Source organism: Phyllopteryx taeniolatus, chromosome 11, assembly GCF_024500385.1.
Source record: "Phyllopteryx taeniolatus isolate TA_2022b chromosome 11, UOR_Ptae_1.2, whole genome shotgun sequence".
In the NCBI taxonomy this organism is placed as follows: Eukaryota; Metazoa; Chordata; class Actinopteri; order Syngnathiformes; family Syngnathidae; genus Phyllopteryx; species Phyllopteryx taeniolatus.
Genome location: NC_084512.1, coordinates 27336008 through 27355182, shown reverse-complemented (window position 1 = coordinate 27355182; position 19175 = coordinate 27336008). Strand labels below are relative to the sequence as shown.

Below are 19175 nucleotides of genomic sequence, written 5' to 3'. Positions count from 1 at the left end.
TAAACAGAGTATGTGTCGCTGTAGGTAGTAGAAAGTGTTTATCTAGGTCATGAGAAAAGATGAGGCAGTTGATGGCGTGCATGACGAACGCCATGTAACTATGCCTCTGATGTTCAATGCCAGTGTTGGTGAGTCAGCATCCTTCACAGCAGATTTTTAGTTGCACAGGTATATCTGTAAATCATTATTTGGACATCCAAAGCCCTTTCTCAGGCTTGTATTTGTTATTTTATAGTTTGAGGTATCACAAAAATCACAAAATATTAGCGCCAAAGTCACTGCTCTGCTTCCTTAAACAAAAAGCTTGTTTTCTCCACTTTTTGGGTCAGAAACTGGTGTTTTGGGTAAAACCTTTACCAACTCATGTTCTACTGCTGATTACTAAAGAATGAGAAAAGGCTAGAAACAAACTTTGTTTCTGGAGAAAGAAGAGTCTCCTCTTCCTTTTGATAGGTTCAGTGCTTATATTGTCACAGAACACATTATTATGCTCTAAAACAGCTGGAATCATGGGGAACTCTGCAAACGGTAGTGAATTAGTTAATAAAGCAATCTGAATAAGGCATATTTGAAATAATGTAGTTTCTAAATTAATAATTCATTTTACATGCAATTTGGTATCAATCGAAAGAAGAAAAAAAAATGGAGGCGCCACAAAAGGCCGATTCGTTTAAGTAACCAAACTTAAAGAACGACTGTCCAAAAAGAGTCATCAGTAGTTTCCTCACGTGCGCACGTTTTTTAATTCACTACATTAAAACGGCAGTGAGACACGACTCACAGGAGGGATGAAAAATGGAATGTTTCAGACAGACGGCGCTCACTTTGCAAGCTGATCAAAATCTTCTCTCTGCAGAAAAGCATTTAAAGAAGAGGCCGCATTTTTTTCTTCTTTTTCACAACCCTTGAGAACTAAAATCACACAGAGTCGACCTAAAAAAAAAAAAAAAAAAAAGAAATGGCAAATGACCTTTTTCAACGGGTAAATAAATATGCTTGGTGCGGCCCTTCGTGACCTTGAGTTTTACCGAGTGATTGTATTACCATTTCAATTCGAGCATAAGTTGTTTGCATCACCGCTCGTGTTCTTAAGAGACTAAAATGGCAAAACAGGGTCTGAAAATTTGATAACAAAACCCTAAAGGGGCTGTGCAGCCCGATAAAGAAATAAATACATGATTATTTCTTTCATGATACATTCCAAACAAAACCCATCTTGTTTTCACCAAATCAAAAATGCCCCCCGTAATACTTAATTTATTATTGTAGGGCGGGAAACTAAGGGATCCTCAACAACCAATTGATTAGTCATGCCTACTGACTACCTATTCAAATATGACGTGTTAAAGTCAACCTTTGGAGTCAGAAATGCACAAAATTCTATTACTTTACTTTTCTAGGGCAGCCTCTTTAGGCTGCACACATCTACAAACGATAATTGATACATTATGCCAAAAAATTCGAATATTTACATTAAAAGTCAACCTTTGTACCTCATCCAACTCAGTCAAACATGCCACCCAAAAGACCTATTTGACAACAACCCGTTTAAGCAGCCAACTTGTTTAGACATACTTGCGGAAGACTAGTCATTAGTAGTTACATAAAAAGTTAACTTTTAAAAAAATATGCCACACATAAAACTGAATTCATTATTTTTTTTAGGTGAAGTCTAACTCAAGGTTGTTTTGAAAAGTTGAGGCCAGGCCCCATCCAGACATGCACCAAAACCATCGCAGCGCATTATTAAAACTGTCGTTAGTTTTCTAGAGCAGCTCTTTTGGGCAGCAAACTCGTTGGGCCTGAATTAATTACACCTGCTTCCGGTTAGTGCCAACTAAGAAGTGCAACATTGTGAAGTCTTTTTGAAATTTTGAGGCCACACCGCAGCCCGACGTGTACCCAGACCCGTTGCTGCAGCTGGGCGCATACAGTATGCTACTTTACACCCTTTTGCATTCAAACGCGGGCCGTCTTTTATCGGTCCGAGCCCGGGACCGGGGATGAGTTAGTTATTACTCGGATGCCGCGATGGCCTGCAGCTCCTCGCCCAGAAGAACAGACTCATTTGCTTCGGATTTATTACATTTCAGATAGCGCCATCTTTATCTGGCCACCCGTCCATCTGTCTTTACGAGTCTGTGTGTGTGTGTGTGTGTGTGTGTGTGAGAGAGAGAGAGGACCTTATCTGGGACTTTCATTTTGGACAACTTCATAACCGGCGCTCTCCATTCACGCTTGTCTTTTCCCACCAATGCCAGGACGAGTGGGCATGAGACGAAGGGATCAACAAAAAAAAGAGGCAGAAGTTACAAAGATGCTTTTCGGTGTGGAACTCCTTACGAAAAGCATTTTTGTTTTCACTTGAAAGTATTCAAACACTGACTGGATTGTCCTGACAATAAGCATGCCGGCAGCAGTACGCAACTTTAAATCACATTTTAACAAGAGGCTGTTTGTTTTTGCTTGTTTATTTGGGAAGTAAAGATAAATTTAAAAAAATTGCTGATATCAACACAAACCAGACAGTGTGTCTAATATTATTTGATAGTGTGTGCGTTGTGTGTGTGTGTGCGTGTGTGTGTGAGAGAGAGAGAGACGTCTCCATCTCGCCAACATTGGTAATAAACAGCAAGTGACATTTCTGGAGCATCTTATTAGTCAGTGAGCGCAGATGAAAGCAACAAATTGCAAACAAGCTCCTTAAAAAAGATGCCGCAGGCTCAGGTTGGATTCTCTGAAAGCTTGGTTTCATTTGGAAAAAAGATCATCAGCACCAAGTTGATAATTCCTGAAAATCTGCACATGAATGATGTCTAAGGACAGTTGAAAGAGCCATTGATGAACACTCGTGAATTCGTTTAGGTTTATTCATCTTTCCGTCATCCATCTGTCTATCCATCGATCCATCAAACATCCATGCATCTGTCTATCATTGTGTATTGTACCGCTATCCATCATTTATCAATCTGTCCATCCATCCATGTATCCTTCTGTATGTCTATCAATCCATCCATGTCGAACATCAATCCGCCACCTAATTCAGATACAACACATTTTTTCGTCTAGCCATCCATCGATCAAAACCATCCATCCATCATCATATCACCTATCCAAACCACTCGCCCACTAACATCCATTTATCACCCATCCATTAATAATCAATCCATCTATCATCCATACATCCAAACTACCCGCTCAGTTATCCATCCATCAATCCATGCATCCATCCATCTTCCCATCCATCCAAAATACCCACCCACTTTCCAGGTAGTATCTATCCATCCATTCCATCCACCCACTGCCATCCATCCATCTGTTGTTGAATAGCCATGTATTGCACCTTTATCCGCACTCTACTCAGTCCATCTGTCGTCTTCCAGCAAGTGTTTTGGATGGAAGGTCAGTGCTGTAAGGATGAAATACAACTCACTTGAGAGTGTGTGCGTGCACATTAAAGTGAGATTGATCCATCCTGCTCCAGCTGCGTGGGGGTCGAGCGACGTTCCTCCTCGAGGAGCGCCAACAGGTCGGCGGCGTTTGTGCAGACTTTGGCGAGCCTTCAGTCCTAACAGTTGACACCTCGAACTGCTGGTTGGCTGGCTGGCCGACCGCTTGGCTGGCTGGCCTGCCTTCAAGGCACAGCTGCGAGAGGAGGACGCCTCGCTCTCTCTGTTTATTACAAAGGCAGACATGAGGCTTGGCTGGACCCGATTCCCGCAAAGTCCCGGAACGCTCTCCCCCGTGCAAGCGTGCGATACTGACGGTTTTGATTTGACGCTAACACACTGAGTGATGGATGCGGCGACCGGATGGTGCTGACATGAAAACATTCACTCCAGTAGAGAGAATTACGGCTCGCATCCCAGCAGGGGCGTATGCCGCTTCGTAGCTCACCAGGAACATCCCGGATGTCGATGCTGTTCTGGCTGGCAGAATGACTTTGATATTTTCATTTTGTTTGTCTTTCTGTGTAGCTGCCTTGTTTGGACTTGGAACGGTTTGTTGTTTCCTGTTTCTAATCAAAGGGAAACTATTAGTACAGTTAAGTCTGATTGAATCCAATTAAGATGTGCTTTATTGCATTAATCATCTGAGATTAGCCATGAAAACTGGTGGCGTTTTAATTTGAAAACCGAGTGATGTATGATATTAGACAGGCCGGCACGTGCCCAAGTGGCGAGCACATCCACCTTAAAGTTCTGAGGTCATTTACAGTCCATCGACCAGCCATGGATGGGTTGCTGATCGATGGGTGGACAGATGTTCTTGTATTTAATAGGTGCGTATGCATTGACGGTTGCTCTGGACGTCTGATGCGGTCCTGCAGTGTTGCAGGTGCCGAGTGCTCTGAGATGTTCGAACCTCACCTCCAGGCTGCACAGGTAAACCAAGAAGAGCGCACTTGTTTGTTTGTGTGTGTGTGTGTTTGTGTATATATTTTTTTCAAACAAGGCGCGAGCCACGCACTCGGAATGCTAACGCATCTCTCAGAAGAAGTGATGAATTTTAATGTGTGGAACTGCTCTTCCATTTACAACACAAGCTGGTGCAGTTACACAGCAGAAGAGGAGGAGGGACAGCAATCCGGGACTGTAATATGCATGCCAGGCCAGTAGGTGGTAATATCACTTGGTAAAGAACACAAAAAAACACATAACCGAAAGTATTTTTACAATTTAGACATTGTGCCCTGTTATCCAAGAGTTGCTTTGCCTGGCTACAAAATGATCATGTCAAGTAAACAACAATTCAGTACAGTTCAGTTTCATATGGTACACATTTTTATAGCATTGAGTTGAACACAATATCCACCCCAGCACAATGGACAACTTTTCAGTAGCTATCACGCCTTACTTTCTGGTTGTCCACCAATAAACAGCCACTCTCTCACCCCAACTTGCAAACTGTGTCTTTAGGGGCCTCAGGAACATTACTACAGACTGACTGATTATTCAATAAACCATAATTATGCTGGTGGTCTGGATGGATTAATGGATGACAAATAGACAGTTAGATCAATAAATTACAAAAAATACATTTAAAGAGAAAAATACAGTACACAATTCCTGGTTCTTCACTAATCACCAGTCACTCTCTCCCCAGATGTTGCTGGCAACCTCAGGAATTTAGAATAGTACGACATGTACAAACTGACCAAATATTCAATAAGCAAAACTAATATTAACATCAAGCCAGGCCATTTTACAACATTGTTTCTTACTTCTACTTTTTTGCCGTTCCCCCTTGAGTACCCGAGAATACACTCTAGTTTCTTTGTTCCTGAACCATACCATAGCAAAATAAACTGTACCGTACCGCTTGGTGGAAACTAAGCTTTATTAGAAGTCTTGTGACTTTTCTACTGCTGATGTGAGAGTGTTTGGTTGATATTCACGGGAATCTCCTGCAAATCCTCCTCCAATCGACTGGATTCACTCACTCGGTACATCGTCTGCATTGGATTAAATCATCTTGTTCCCTTGACACCTGCGTCTTTCCCATGTGTTTTCGTACCTGCACTGATTCAATCTAATCTTCATGCGTGTGCGTGCAGCTATGAGAAACAGGGGATCTGTCCATGTACGTGTGCAAACATGCATGGGGATCTCCTGCCGTGTTAACACAGATAATGCTATGTAATAATGGATTTATTGCATCAACGCAATAACCCACTGCGGTTCGCATGGCGCGGGGCGTCAATCAGAGGCGATTGGGCGGCGGTGTAACGCAGCGGGTTGTTTGATAAAATGATGCGCAGATACGGAAAAAGTTGCAACATGAGTTGTTATTTCCACACACGGCAGCCTGATGAGGATTATTGCAGAACCGTAATCCCCCGCGGACAGTGACCAACACACTGCCACGAATAGTAATTGACGCACCCCCTGAAAATGTTCATTTATTGCCTTTTATTAATAATTTGAACTGTAAATATACCACAAATTGTGATACCAAAAACATGCAATATCATTTTAAAGTCACTGTAACACATTAGAAGAAGAAGAAAAAGAAGAAGAAGATTAGCTTTAAAAATAAATGGTACAAGTGCACATGCACTGCAACATCCACTAACAGCAGGCTAAATTTAGCTCCTTCCTAAAATACAAAATTTGTCTCTCAGTCAAGATCTATCACTTCAACATACTTCCTTGACAAAAATTACTATACTCCATTTTGTGGCATTTTAGGGTATTTTGGAAAGATCCCAATAAACATGAATAGATGAATCTTTCAGTGACTAGCCAAGAATACGTATTGTTCCACAGAAAAAAAAAACTCAAAGCAAATATATTGGGGATTACTGTAATCCCGTCAATCCAAGGCAAAATTTTGAAGTAAGCACCTGTGTAAAACGCTGCGACAACTAGGGGGAGCACCAAGAGCAATTCACATTCAACAGAGCCTGAAGTATTGAGGAAGAAACAAAAAAAGTAACGATTGGCGTAAGAGAGAGTTCTTTATTTTGATTTTATGCATTTGCAAATTTTTACAGTTTTTTGAAAGCAAACAATAAACCAGATGATACTTTTACAGAGTACACTGGTGTATTTGTGTTATTTTTTTAGTAGGCTTGGATGATATTCAGCCTCCCCACTTCGCGAGTGGTGTGAAAGAAATAAAATAACAGTCTGTTCTTCTAACTGAATGTGCTACCTTGTGAGATTAAAAACCATCCATCCATCCATTTTCTATACTGCTTATCCTCACTTTGGGCAAGAAGACCTGAACTGGTCGCCAGGTAATCGCAGCTCACACATAGACAAACAACATTCACACTTACCTTCACATCTGAGGACAATTAAGAGTCCCCTATGAAACTAAAATGCAAGTTTTTGGAATGTGGGAGGAAGCCGCGGGAAACCCACGCAACCACGGTGAAGAACACACCCCTCACCGGGGTGGAACCCGGATTCGAAACCCCAACCTCAGAACTGTGAGGCGGCGAGACTAACCACTGCCGCCAGATTAAAAACCATACATAGGTTAAGACATGTCGGACTGACAATCGGTAAACAATACTACCAGAGCTGCACAGTTGCAGTGTTAACACTAGAGGGATTATTACACCTTGGCACACTTAAGACATCTCAAGGTTTTTATGTAATAAAAATCTACATGAGGATAAAAAGGCAGATAACGCTCCAAAGCTCGTAAAAATCTCTGCCCCTCTCTCGTAAAAAAACCTGCGGAGCTGTCGTTTACGAGACTCGTCAGTCTGCGCTGAAGGCCTCTTCCGGCCATCAACGTCCTCAACAGCTGCTCGCCGCTGCTAATCGTTGATAATGGGGAGCTGGCGGGGAAAGCAAGGAGAGGCTCCCCGGGGGTCTTTCACTACTTTATACAGTCTAAATACAGTAGCACTAGATGATAATGAGTAACTTAACAAGAATAGTATGTCTAGAACAGTGATTTACAACCTTTATGGAGCCAAGGCACATATTTTACAATTGAAAAATCTCGCGGCACACCCACAAACAAAAATGTCACAAAAAGTGGATGCATTAATTACTGTATGTACTTCCTGCCATCTAATAGAAGAGCATTTATTTGTTCTGTCTGTTACTATTCCTCACTGGAATAAATAGATGAATAAAGATACATTATTTCTTGGAAATGAATAATTTCTTGAGCAATTAAGTAAAATTTTATAATTTCCCACGGCACACCCGAAGAGCGCTCATGGCACACTAATGTGCCCCGCGGGGCACACTGGTTGGGAATCACTGGTCTACAAACAAGTAGTTTGAGTTCCTAAAAAAAAAAAAAAAAAAAAAGTGATTTTTTTTTTTTTTTGTATATTATTTCAAAGAGTAGCAGAGGGCATTTACTTATGCAAAAAAATGCAATTATTTCATGGCATAGCCAAAAGAATTACAGTACAGTGGTACCCTGACTTACAAGTTCAATTTGTTCTGTGACCAAGCTCGTATAAAACCTCAATTTTCCCCATTAAAATGAACTGAAATGCCAATACTCTGTTCCAGCCACCCAAAAACTATTTATTGTATGGTGTTTTTATGAAAAAGAAAAAAAAAAACACTGTATAAAAACATCATAAAACAATACAAGAATGTAAAGAAGTGAGTTATGGCCTACTCTAGCTCCTTGCAAGTGTATTTGTGTGTTTGACTGTTTGTTGTATTCAATAAACAGCATTTTTTCCTTGCCGCCGTCACCTCGTGCTTGCTCATGTGGGGTTCAGTTGGTCTTTTAATGAGTGAGGAGTGTCGTCTTTGACCTGCTCCATGTGCCATGAGGCAACTTCAGTTGTGATTTGGGGCTATATCATGTTTAAAGTTTGTAAAAATTGAATTGAATTAGCGACTTTTTTCAACTTCATCCAAGCAGTGGCAGATCTGAATGTGGCTCATTGCTCAGATTTTAGCTCTCAACACAAACCCAAAAAAATGACCAAGAGACAAGTTTTAACTTGAAAAACTCATAAATTGGTGCATTTGTAAGTCAAGGTAGCACTGTACTACGATTACTATGACTAATTAGAAATTACAGAGTGATACGAATAACTGGAAATATTGTCTGTCATCTACAACCATAGCAACCACCACCAGCAACAGTTTCGCTTTTGTTGACATAATTTTTCATTTTACAGTTAAAGTCACGATAAAACGATTTACGCTGCCCCAGAATCAAACAAACAAACAAAAATGAAAAGCGGACTAGCAAACAAAAATATGGCACAGTAAACATTTTCACTTTTGTATTTTGTTTTCTTTGTAATCTTTTTTGCCACTTTTCCAAAATCCAGTAGTAGTAGAATCCCGTTGTCTCACGCTAAAAAAAAAAAACATGCCAATATAGCGCTCCACAATTATTTTTGACATACATATATATATATATACATACACATTAGTTAGAGCTCTCAATGCCATGAGGCAAATTAGGCCGCAATTGCGGTTTCAGTAATTTATAGTCTGTAATTTTTACAAAAGCAGGTGATTGGCCTACTGCCCAACCCCAGCACCTGGCATTCCTGGGCGGTCTCCCATCCAAGTACTAACCAGGACCGATCCGGTTTAGCTTCCAAGATCTGATGAGGTTGGGCAGCATGTGGGGATCGGGTCAGCTAAATATGTTTTTTTTTTTTTAATGCTGTCCTTGTGTTGTTTGAGTTACAACGAAACTTCCCCACCACGTCCCAGAATCCATCCATCCATTTTCAACACCGCTTATCCTGGCTAGGGTCACGGAGCACTGGAGCCTATCCCAGCTGACTTCGGGCGAAAGGCGGACTACACCCTGAACTGGTCGCCAATAAGTCGCGGGCACATATAGACACGGACAACCATTCGCACTCCCATTCACACCGTCACTGAGTGGGAACTGAACCCACGCTGCCCGCACCAAAGTCAGGCGAGTGTACCACTACACCATCAGTGACATTCGTCCCAAAATCAAAAAGGGTAAGATCCTTTCCAGTAAACAGTCCTACAACATGCAGTACATAAAGTGGGAGCTTCACTTACAAGTGTAAATGGTTCCGTAACCAAGGTTGCAACTGAATTTACTTGTGTATTTTCAAACGCAGGGTTTCTTCAGGAATTGACTCATATATGCAAGAATGTGGTATGTATCTCCTCTGAGAGTCACATTACCAGGATGTGCTCCATCATTCGTAAGGCGATAGTGAAACTGAATCTTGTTGTTTCTAAAGTAAAAAAGAAACAACAGAGTTCGAGTCCCCTCGGGGTCACGCACAACATAAACTATCAACATTCCCTTCATACCAGCGAGGCCCCCCAAAGGACACGTTGAGCCCTAAAACAAACACGACCCCGGCCCAGAGTCACGACCTTCACGGGCGCCACTGCGGCCGTTTGGTTAGGCACACACAACTTGATAAAGGGCTCAAAATATTAGAAACAGCCCTGAGTGAAACTCATTAGCAGGATGTCAATGTGTCGCTATATCTGTCCGTCCGTCTGTTCACTCTTTCACACGCCCGTCTGGCCATCTGCAGTGCGCATGGCCACGTTTTGCGCTGCATGTTAAGCCTTTCCATTTTCTCACTGGCATGAGAGCCAAGCATCCCCGCATTCCGATTCCAGCACGCCTTCCTTCAACGTCCCTCTTCCAACGTCTCCATTGAGATGCCTGTTGTTACTCACACTCGAGCAGATGGGTTTCTATTGCAATTGCAGATTGGGTACCAATGCACATACAGTATTTCAGTTGCCTTACAGTGTAGCTACAAGAGAGGGTCAACATATTGGAAACGTGATACAGTACAACTTTGCACCACTACAAATAATAACCACAATAATACACTGTAGTGCCAAATCAATACCAATCTGACAGTGTCAATTAGTACGGAACATTAACATCAGATGTACTGTTTTTTAGTTAGTTAGTTAGTTAGCCCACAGATTGTAGGTTCCCCAAACCCAGTGTGCCTTAAAAGTTAGAGGTCAGTGTGCACACCAAATGAACGTCATTCAATCAGTCAATCAGTTTGTCAGTAAGTAAAGTTACTCTGCAACTCATTTAGTTGGTTAGTTAGTCAGCTAGTCATTTAGTCAGACAGTTATTTGTGTTGGTTGGTTAGTTGGTCAATCAGTCAGTCAATCAGTTTCTCAGCACGTAAAGTTGATCTGCTAGTCAGTTGGTTAGTTAGTTTGTCATTTAGTCAGTCAGTCAGTCGGTCAGTTTGTAGGTCAGTTAGTCAGTTGGTCGGCTAGTTGGTTGCTTGGTTGGTTATTCAGTCGGTTGCTCTGCTAGGTAGCTACTTAGTTATGCAGAAATATGCAAAGATGACATCCCCTAACCTAACGTAACAACAACACTACGCCCTTGGTGGCGGTCTGCACGTTTCTCACTAGCTATATCTTTGTAAAGACATAACATTTGACACACATCTTATATTGGCCAAAATGAGACTGTTGTGTGTCATATCTTATAGTGTTCTTTGGTGGCTATGATGCATACGTGGTGATCCTTCCCCCCCCCCCCCCCCCCCCCCCCCCCCAATAAAAGAGGCGGGACGAGAGGGATGAGATGCTGGATCAAACACAAGACTCATTTGGCCTCAGCAAAAAGGAGCTCTCTTATCTCGAAAACAGCCATTTAGTGTTAATTAATCCTTTGGAGTGAAACCTCCCCCGACAACAAATTCTCTTTGGTTGTTAGGCTTTCATGCTCTAAGTGCTAGTTCTCATGGTTGTAATATAAAGCAAAAAAAACACAAAACAGAAAAATAAAAAGACAAAACCTGATTATTGTCTCTGGCACTCGTGTCATGCCAGCTGCTTTCTAAACCATTGCGCCGTCACGCTTTAAAGGCAGCACGGTCTCGGGGAATTGTGGGAAACTTTTCATGTTCTTGTTGTAGCATCCAGCTCGGAGCTTGTTGGCCCCCGACAACACAATTAAGTTTCCTGGCCGCTCTTGTTTCTTTGATGTCTCAAATGTTGCACATTTGTGCCTGGGTCGACTGGACCAACACCACTGACTGACTCGTCTTTGTCATGAGCTGCCAGCTGAACGCCACTAAACATTTAGGCTTTTCTGCCTTTTTTGTTGTTGTTTTGTTATGCGTTGGCAATATTTACACACACACACACACAAAAAACGTTAACCCATTTCAACAAAACTTTGGAAATGGTTTGTGCTAGGAAAGATGCGTTTGATGGACCCAAAGATGAGGGACACAAGGGCAAAACAGCAGCCCGGCACATCAGAGATGTAACAGAAGTTGAATATTGCTGTCACTATGAATGCTTTCACAGTTTCAATCCTGGGTTCGGGTTTCAATCAAGGATTAGTTTCAAAACAGAGTATGGGGTTTCGCGTTAAGATTTCAAACCTGGGTTCGGTTGAGGGAATAAGGCTCTCTCTACTTGAAAAGGTAGAGTGGACCCGTGCACTGAATTTTGTATCTTTAAAAAAAAGAAAAAACATCTATAGAGTTAGTGTTTTAAATTAGGACTTCAAGCCAGGGTTCGGTATTTAAATTAGAGATGTGTTGGGGTTTTAAAGTGTGGTTTCAAGCCAAGTAAGGTTTTCAAATAAGGGTAAGGGTGTCTTGGGTTAGGGATTCCAAATTAGAGTTTCAGGACTGGGTGAGGGTCTCAAGTTAGGGTTTAAAAGATGTGTTGGAGTTTAAAAGTACGGTTGGAATCCAAGGTTAGGGTTTCAAACTGAGGTTGGGGTGTGCCAGTTTAGGGCTTCAAATTAGGGTCTGAAGCCTTAGTTAAGATTCTCGAGTAGCAATGTCTAAAACATGGGTTACGCTCTCGTCGTAGGATTTTAAGACAGAGTTAGCGTTTCAAATTTGAGATTCCAGCCAAGATTAGGGTTTCAAATTAGGGTTTCAAGCATGCGATTAGATTTCAAGTCAGGCTTCCAAGGTTTGAAACAAAGGTTTGTTTTTCAAACTAGGGTTTCAAGCCTGGGTTAAGGCTTCAAATGCATGTTAGGCTTTCAAATTATGGTTTTCGAGCAAAGGTCAAGTTTTCAAGTTAGGATTTCAATACAATGCCAGCTTTTCGAGCCGCGTTATAGGTATACTAGCGGTCTCTTTTGTCGTAGAGAAGCTCAAACTTCCTCGCGGCTCTTCTCACGGGTTGTCAGGCTAACGTGAGGCGACAATCTTCTGATGCCGGAGTATTCCCAGGCCTCACCACCGCTCCCAAAGCTTTTCACCTCACAATATGCTCAGCCAGACACAACAACAGCAAACACATGACAACAACAACGATAACTCTACTTGACTTCTATCAAGTGTGTGTTACAGTGAACAACAGTAAAGAAAGAAAACTCCATATGAACTATGAATCAAAGTCCTTTGTATTTTTAATAGAGCTTTAATATAGCATGCCTGACCTATCTTAGGCCTTCAAACAAATACAAATAAATACAGCCATGGCTAAAAACATTGGATGACTGTATTGTCTATTACATATACTTAATACTTATATGAAAAAAATCTCTCTCTCAATACTGGCATTTAGCAAATATAAATAATGTTGGTGATCCTAATTCACCTAACGCAGGAAAATTTTAGTCTGATTTCATGTCAGACAGTCAGTGGGGAAAAAAAGCATTTGTGGCTTTTTATACAAAGCCATGACTGTATCTGCTGTTCCTGCTCGGCCTCTTGGGGGCAGTGTAGTGCGATGCGTGCATGGAGCTGCATATAACAGTAAGATAAGAAAAAAAAGGTCACAATAAAACTTTCTTAAACTAGTTTTTCACAGATGAAGAAGAATATATGCCCATGAATATTATTGTGTTGTCTGTCTGTATGTGTGTGTTACTACGGCATTTGTATGTAAATATTCGTTATTTGAAGGTAAATCCCTGCCATGATCTAATGCTGATGTTCGCTAGCCCGTCAATAGGGTTTTTCATTGACTAATCGCATAAGCTGGCGATTTTTAAAACGGTCTGTGTCTTGTATTTAAATATTCAATGTGAGTAATTCTTTGTGTCGTACATTTAGTTTTACCGTAAACTCCAACTGTGGGGTTAATAAACAGCTTAAAGCACAACAAGCAACAAAGGGTGCATTCATGGGGCATCAGGAACTTCTATACACAACCCGCGCCCCTGCACATTCATCTTTTTTTTTCGATTATAACGTTTTTATGATCGTTAGAAGCCAAAATTAAAATCATGATTACATTTCGATTAATTACCCAGCCCTAGTTTCTAGCCACGCGTAAGGTTTCAAAATAACTTAGGGTTTAACGTTTTAAATATCCACTGTCAAATGACGATATTATACAAGGAAAGTCTGCTATTATATTCAATAGCGTATTGTAAAATATCTTCACATTTTGTGGATTGTTTTCTTCCAATAAATCAATGATCTCACACTCACTGTATGGTGACATCGTTGGTTATTCTGCCATTCCCTCGTCTAGTATCTCATAACCTGTCAGTGGGTGGGAAACTCCCAAGATGCATCAGCGTCATGATCAGATTAAATACAAGCGGAAATGCTAGTCGGCCAATGTTAATGTCGTAACACTTAATGGGAACAAGGGCAACCTGGAGAATCCCACCGTTAAGACGCTTTTTATTTTCCAATTAAAAGTGAGAAGGTGACTTTCACTGCGACTTTGTGCCGATGAAGTACACCGACACGCTGGATATGAATTTAATTTGAAAAGCCGAGGACTGTTGTCCCCCCAGATGCAGAATATCATCTTGTTGACAAACACCAGGAAAAGGCATCACCACCTTCTTAACAAAAAAGGTTGGAATTCATAAAAAGGAATTCAGCCAAATGATTGGAATCTATAGGCTGACATTTAATCAAGGTTACCAAGTGACTTACGCAAAATGTCCTCTGTGACATTTTCGCTCCGTTTACAGTCAAATGAACATGATGAATTCTGAAATACCCTACCTACGGATATAAGAGCTGCTACCTCAGTAGAAATGGTTAAATCTCGATTTAAGCCTTATTTTTACACTTTGGCATTTAGTTAAACATGTAGGTCTGTTTTACTGCCACTTCTCCTCTCTTCTTGCCCCTCCTCTCCTGATTGGAGAGAGAGCTAGGTGGCGATGACCGAATGCGATACAACTCTGATACGACCTCTAAACCCGGGTATACAGCTTTTGTATCACGATTTTGGATCTGTGTCATTCACACGGCACGAGGGTAACACACAGACTGCCTCTGATACGGTTCCTATGCTACTCCCAAAGCCGGGAAATTGCTGGGTTTTCTTTAAACCACTATTTTGTGTTGGTGCCATTCACATGTAATAGCAAAACCATATTGCGAAATAAGGTTATACCCAGACGGCGTCCCAATTCTCACCTGACTATTGCCCCAGAACAGCATTCCGGCTTTCGTACTACCGAACAAGTTGGGAAATTTCCACGTCACCTTTGTACTACCATTCACTGTTCTGTCTGGATGGCACCGACATGGGAAATAGACTACCCTTACACACAGCCGGCATCCCACTTCAGCTCTGATATTACGTCTAAAGCTGGGAAATTGCCATTTCCCTGTCATTCCAGCCACAGGAAACTGTCCTCCCCTTACATTCATATAATCTGAAACAGCACCAATACTACCTCCAAAGCCAGGAAATTTCCAGGTCGCCTTTGTCCCCCTTTTCTGTGTTTGTGCCAGCTGTTCACACAGACGGGCAACATGAGAAAAAGCCAGACAGGTAGTCCAAAAGGGAAACTTAGAATGGAGGAAGCAAATGTAGAATTCAGTCTTTGGTTCATTCGACAAACAAAAAGAGGTTAGCTGACAGGCTTTCCACTGGGACTTGTCTGTGGGGGAGTTCAGGTACCTAGCGCAAATGTTGATGTGTTGCAGCCCGGGCTTTGACGAGTGGACTGGGAAAGATCGGAGTGAGTGTTTCTGACGGGCTCGACGCTCCCCGGGGACAAATTTACTTTCTGCGTAACGGCAGCCATGCGGCGTCTGTCTGCTTGCCTACATTCTTTCTGTCTTTGTTCCTTCCAGCGGACCGTCTCGTTACCTCGTCACCCAAAGGTCAGCCAAATGTCGGACCAGCCAGGCCGGGATGGTCTCATCCCAGACGTTTTGTCAGCCGCAAAGCAACCTGGGTGCAATTAGTCACTCTAATTGACCCGTGAAAGGTCCGCGACCCAGTTGAGGTTCCCGATCCGTACTTTTTTCGAGGTGCTGACATGCAGGATGTGCATGCAAAGTGTTAAATATAGTCCCTCGCCCTGGGAGCCGCTCCAGTGAAAACATTCCTTAGGAAGCAAAGTCTCATTTTGTCAAAGTCTGCTTCAGGATCCAAAGTGGGTCATGGGCAGATGCTGTCCAGTTGTTCCTGAGAAGTTGGCGCTGGGATCTGATATGTTTTAGGATCCGGGCGTTTGGCGCGTCACTGGGAAATACAGTACACCGTCTACCAACCAAGCTTGGCAAACGCAGTGACTGTTTGCTTTAGGGAAGAAACCTGGGGGTTTTCGAGAATATGTTCATATTTTTGGTTCCCTTAGACACAAGATTTTGTGAACCCTAAACCACGTTTTTGTTTTCATAGAACAGAGTTGTTCACAAGTGCTGTCACCACAAATGTGGCATGGCCAGGGAGTTTCAGGTGTTCAACTTCACGCTCTCCTTACACACCTGCGGCGTTATACCTTAGTTTCACCTCGAACACTACACGGGAAGCCGACAGATTCAACAACCACTCAACAACCCCCCAATCCGGGATCGCTGCCTTATACACAGAATAGCAAGCTGTGAATTGGCTGAAGATAAAGTGCATTTATTCACTCACTCACCAACGTGCATGTTTACACAGTTGCTGTGACGTTGCACATTCAGATAATTACAGTCACGGAAAAAAGGATTACACCACCCTTGTTTCGTGTTAATTTTAATGCCTGGTACAACTAAATGTAGATTTGTTTGGACAATTAAAATGACAACCAAAATAGCTCATAAGAGTTTAAGATATCTGATATCTAGCTATTTTCTACAGTTTTTCTTGATAATTACCAAAATCACTGAGAACACAATTAAGCTTAGGAAACAGCTGCACTTTGTCCCACCACTCTGCAAAGTTTCAAGGCTAAACTGACGTTCTAACGGACTAACGAAGTCAACTAAAGTGACTAAACAGTCATTTATTCGTAACCTCCTGGTTAATCAATGTCACGTGCTGGCCAACCCTGACTGCAGGAGGGTCGTAAACACGCAGCCGTTTTAGGAATGCGTCTCGAGGAATATTCCGTGCGACTTCGAAATATATCGAGTGTGTTACTTTCACACATCGTCCGAATATGTTGACATTGACATATTTCACTGGAACCGTAAGCGAGGAAGCACTTTAGCGTCTGGAATGCTTGCAAGGAAAAATGGAACACGTCTTTCTTCCACCCATTCTGATGCGTGTGCGCGCATGTGTGCGTAGTCACATATGGAGCTCATTATGTCGCGGACAGAGCCTCTTTGAGCATCCAATGGCGGCTCATCCGTCTCTTGCTCTCGTCTCATTTTACCGATTGATGAGTTGTTGATTACTGGATACGAGGAAGTGTGTCCAATTATGTTGTAATGTGAAAAAAGTTACAAAAAAAGAAGACACACTATCCAATTTCTACTCTTGATCCTGCCCATATTCCTTTGTCTTGGGATTTTAAGACAGCCTTTACCCATCCTTTCATTTTCTACTCATTTCTTTGCCATTTTCCATCTCTCCTGGGAGACGTCAGACCGCGATGCCGGGTGTATTTAAAAGCCATTTCAAAAGCGAGGCCGCAAAAAATCTTCAATTTCAGTCTTTTATCCACACGCGGCTGCCAAAGTGTCCACGCGACGTGTGGGGGAAGTGAAATAAGTGCAGTGGAACCTGCAAAAGTCAAACACAATTTGTGTGCCGTGACGTTGGTTGACTTCCAAGCTGTTTTCATTTGAAATTTTCCCATAAGAAATCCTGTAAAATGAATGTATTCCCTATCACAAAACCTCATGTAAGTGTCTTAACTGTCATACAAATGTGAGGAGATACACTAAATACTTTAGTATTGTATATTAAAACTAAAATAAAGAAAGACTACTCATGTCCTTGGAAGGCTAGAGACAGACTCAGAATGGCAAGGGAACATGGAGGTTGCAGAGTGATACATTCACCTAGTGGGGATTTATAGCTACTGCTGGAATTAATAGATGTGTTGAAGTGTATAATAATAACAATACTAATATTAACAATAATACATACATTTTAGCCAGGATACACTTTTATGAGTTATTTTATGGTAAAGCTGTCCACATTGCAATTTTGTTATCAGAATAATAACTCCAAAATATCCCAAAAAAATAAATAAATAAATAACTAAATACTTCTAAATGCTTCACTATACACTCAAATAAGATTTTGGGATAGAACATTAGTTTTAATTAATAAACTACTGACAACATAACTCCCAAATTCCAAATATAAATATTGTCATTATTTATTGTTAGCATTTATTTGCATTTATTTTTTTAGTAAACGAAAAAGTCAAAATACAAAAGAAGGTCTAGTGTTTTTAGGAGTCTTGTTTTTTTTCCAAAGCTCTATATTAATAATACTTTTAAAAAAACGATATATGAGCGTGAATAAAAAGTTATGTAGTATGTAGAGAGAGAGAGAGAGAGAGAGAGAGAGGTTTAGCGTATTTGAGGATGTACAACATTATTACTAAAGCAAGATCGTCACTCCCAAACAGTACAAACCTCTACACTACAATATAGCAGTTCTAATAACATGACAAAAGCATAAATACTTGAAATACAATACATCGTACTCACCAGAGATGCGTATTATTTATAGACGAACTCCATAAATCCTTTGCTCTTCAGAGCTTCTTGTTGTGTTGTGTTGTGTTGGCTAGTCAAAGCTAGCTAGCTAGCGGTCACAACTAGCAAGTTGCTGCTGCTCGCGAGTGAAAGTGAAGCGAATATGAACCTTTTTCGGCGTTGAAACAGGCCAGACGTCCTGTCCAGTTTTCCTTGAAAAGTCCGCTTTGAAAATGAATTTTGTAATACTGTCCGATAATTCGTCCGTTTTTAGGGCACCTGCGTGAATCCCAAAGAATACCATTGACGTCGAGGCAGGACACCGTCAGGTGAAGGATCTGATCAACCAATCAGAGGTAGGGAAAATGCAACCAATCAGAGGACGGGAAAATCCTGATGTAATTTTATTTTAATATTTATTGAATGAATAATAAACAATACAACATGTCAACGTTCGCAAACAATTTTCAGCATGTATATCTGCACTTAGCAAAATTAATATTTGAAGTATTGATTACAAGTGTAATTATAAAAATTATTGAGAAATAAAATTAAAGACAATAAGTAGAAAGTCAAATGCACAGTAAATTAATCCTGGATGTTTTTCAATCTTTGAAGCCTCAAAGGAAAAAAACAGTGTTGTACACGCTCACCAATCTATTGCTTTTCTTATTGTTCATTAATCTGAGAGATCTAAATTTAGAATTAAATTCTATGCTGATGTGCCTCTGTGAAAGTGGTGAATCTGACGTTCTGATTGGTTTAAAAAGACAGCCATTGTTTGTAGTGTCTGTGCATTCTGATTCTGAAGGCCCTGGACAGTTTACATTGTCATGGCAACAAATTGAACCTGAAATCTGATTGGACAAAAAAAAAAATGTAATAGAAGCTGTGCAGTCAAGAGACACTTTGATATAAA

The 19175-nt window shown here is 41.2% G+C and overlaps 1 protein-coding gene across 1 annotated transcript in view; it reads right to left on the bottom strand.

The window, feature by feature from the left end:
• mcm8 (minichromosome maintenance 8 homologous recombination repair factor) overlaps nt 1–18553 on the bottom strand; it is a 198038-nt gene extending 179485 nt beyond the window's left edge. Inside the window, exon 1 of the mRNA XM_061790255.1 lies at nt 18269–18553. The gene's annotated coding sequence lies outside the window, so the exon portion shown is untranslated. The remainder of the gene's footprint in view (nt 1–18268) is intronic.
• Nucleotides 18554–19175: the final 622 nt, after the last annotated feature.